This window comes from Dreissena polymorpha, chromosome 3 (assembly GCF_020536995.1).
Source record: "Dreissena polymorpha isolate Duluth1 chromosome 3, UMN_Dpol_1.0, whole genome shotgun sequence".
NCBI classification, from domain to species: Eukaryota; Metazoa; Mollusca; class Bivalvia; order Myida; family Dreissenidae; genus Dreissena; species Dreissena polymorpha.
The window spans coordinates 44,947,252-44,950,602 of NC_068357.1; the positions used below are offsets into that span (position 1 = coordinate 44,947,252).

The 3,351-nt window shown below is 35.4% G+C and overlaps 1 long non-coding RNA gene across 1 annotated transcript; it reads left to right on the forward strand.

Annotated features, from left to right (window-relative positions):
• The first annotated feature begins 1,360 nt into the window (after positions 1 to 1,360).
• On the forward strand, positions 1,361 to 3,021 carry LOC127871705 (uncharacterized). The gene is made up of 3 exons (XR_008045516.1): positions 1,361 to 1,626; positions 2,221 to 2,302; positions 2,690 to 3,021. It is a non-coding gene; the product is annotated as an uncharacterized LOC127871705 (long non-coding RNA).
• The last annotated feature ends 330 nt before the right edge of the window (positions 3,022 to 3,351 follow it).

Genomic DNA, 3,351 nt, shown 5'->3' on the forward strand with positions numbered 1-3,351 from the left:
GAACAATTTCGAACCTGCGAATTGTAAACGCTGCACTGCTATGATATATATAGATAAAACAACATTTCTATGCGTAATTGTCCGCCCCGCTAGCGCGGTGGTAAGGACGTTCGCTTTTTCACCTTTACGACACCGGTTCGATTCCCGCTCCCGGCGCAATGTTATATTTTGTCTGTTTTGTGGTCACCATTCCGGACAGGTGTTTTTTTCCGGATAATTTCATCCCCCCGCAGCATTTGACCATATAAAAAATTACAAAGTATTTCAGTACAAAACAAATAGCTGGAAATTGCAGCTATCATTTAAAATTCGTCCCAACTGTCATCAATCTAATCTTATTAGGTAGGAGTGCTGGACACACTCCGGGTACCAACATTATGCAGCCTCAGCGCGGAGGTAACGCATTACCTTGGAAAAACACAAATACACACACTGGGTGCAGCCTAGGCGCGTGTTGACTCAAACAAGGCAACACACTCAAGTGCGGGCACAATCATTTAAAATTTACATATTGAATACGATATTCTAACAGAAATTACACAACCACCTAAGTGTACATACCATGTTTGATATTTCGTTCGAGTGTTAGATTTCAGCATATACATGTATAAGGTCATTTCGCTATTAGTTAATCCATATGCTTGTAGGCGAACTCGGATAGTCAAGTGCTCACACGATTGAGCTCACATGGTCCGGCTATGTGCTCATACCTACTTTCGAGAATCATCATGAAGGTATTGCCATACTAAATGAACAAGAATGTGACCCGCCTCCCAGTTTCGCTCAATGGGTCAAGTTACCCACGGGTACTACTTCCCCGTACCCCTAACATTTTTTTCGTACCAAAAATGTTTCGTACGCAAATTTTTTTCGTACCAATTTTTTTTTCGTACCCAATATTTTCGTACCCAATTTGTTTATCGTACCCTAATGTTCGTATCAACATACACAATTGTGGTGATATAGATAAACTTAAATTGATGTTTTATATCCATCCTCTTCAAAAGCATCGTCACACCAGTACTGCCAGTACTTTGATTAAATGTAAAGGCTTCTTTAAAGACGAATGCTTTGTTCACCGAAGTATTTAAAGACCCGATGGATATAAGTCGATGTGTTCGAGCACTTAAGCATTTTTTAGACCGTCCAACGACACATGTTTAAGCTTTTTTTTAAGTACATGTAATATTATTCGAAGGCAATGTTAAGAAGCATGTGAAAAGCCTCATCCCAAGTTATTGGCCGTTTTATCAACATATCTAGCGTGATCTTACGTAAGATTCGTAGAATTTTGTCGTACGCTTATCGTAAGTACTGCGAACCGTTTTATCAAAGAAATCGCAGCTAAGATGTCGTACGATTTGTGCTTAAAGCTACGACTGGGTAAGACCACTCATAGCGTTCGTAAACATGGCGGCCGCACGCGCTATAGACGTTGGTAAACCAAGAGAGTTGAGAATGTTTCGAGAAGGAAAGGATTTTGCGATCTCCGTGATGGTGAAATATTGATACAATTGGACGTATTTATGTTTGATAACGTTAAATATATTCGTTATATCATTCTCTGCATTAAACGTCCAAGGCAAATGATATGTGTGATATTGGGATAATTAATTCGTTAAATAGGTAAGTATTTAGTCATATTTGTTCAATTTGTATCAAAACAAATGTTTTATGGTTTCTTTTTTAGTAAAATGTGTTATTATATCTTGAATTTTAAAGGTTGAATTAAAATTGAGATATTGTAATATTTCGGACGTTGCTATACAAGTAAGTTATAGACGCAATTTACTGATATACCTTTTTCGCATAAAGTTTTTTAGTTTTCGTCTATCTTATAATGCACTGTATGGTGTCTCCAATATCTGCCGCATCGATTATAAGAAGTAAACTTTGCAAACCCAAAATTACAAATGTTCTTTCAAAAATAGATTTATAAATTTTACAGTCAATATACATATGAACAGCTGAGCAACATCAATCTCACACTGCACGGTTAGATACAGGGTAGCAAAGTTATATTCTGATCGAGTTGCGCTCTTGCCCAATGTTATTTTAATGACACTGAATCACACTGTACAATATAAGTCAGAGTCAGAAGTGGCCTCACTAATAGTGTAACATCATAGTGTAAAACATTTGAATAAATTAGATGCCCCAATCATTCAACAAATTTAATTGAATTGCATTTTCACATATTAAAGTGTAGTTTATTTGCAGGTTCATTGACATTGTGTCAAAATGGCCTGGGTCAACACACATGACGCCTCTGTCTTTGACAGCTTTGGTTTGAACTTTGAAGGTATGACAATAAATACTGTGCATTTATGGATATACCATTTGAGGGACTATGGCTAGTATTGTGAAAAAATGAAATACTACTGTAATGATTGTGGAAATATTTTAGTTTTTACATCAATGCATTGCACATTACTTAAATATAATGTGTTAAATGCACATACATAATTTAACATTTTAATTTCTTTTAACAGAGAAGATTAAATTATATAAGTTTATATCTGTAAAAGTAATTGTATCTACACAAAAAATATGCAAATCAATGTTGAATTTATAATTGAAATTAATTTAAGATTGCGTTAAGCTTAATAGAATCCTACAGCTACCTTAATAAACCATTTAACTGATGATTGTTCCAACTTAAACCTAGCTTTTTTGAATGTTTAATTAGACCTTTCCTGGAAGAAAACCACCAGGGATACCTTCTTGGTGACTCCGGCTATTCGTTAAAAAAATATGTATAAACGCCCTTGCTTAGGCCAACAACAGATGCAGTGGTGAGGAACAACCATGCCCAGTCAAGTTTTTGGATTGTGGTTGAGAGGGCTTTTGGACTGCTGATAGTAGATTAAGGTATTTACATTTACAACATCTATGTTTATTTTGGTCATATTATAACAGTTAAAAACATTCAGTTATTTAAATCAACATATGACACCATTTACCATATATTAACCCACAAAATATATGGATTGACAAGTGCAATGCATAATATCTTTCTCTTTAGAGCAACATTGTAATCATCACATCTACATCACAATCATAACAATTTAGTGAATGTAAAAAGGGGGAAGCCTTATGCATTGCACCGGAATGTCCACTCTTGTCTTTCCGTATATCTGTGGATGGGTTTTGCATAAATGAATGACCTAAAAAAGGAATTGTAGCTGTAAAAGTAATGTGTAATTACAGGGCCCTCAATCTATCAAATCTGCCGCCGAATTTCGGCTGCAGTCCCCCACCTGAAAAGTATATTTTTTCCCCCAAAACTGAAATATTTCCCCTCAGAAAATGTAAAAAAAAATAATAAAAAAATTGCTGATTTATAGTTGA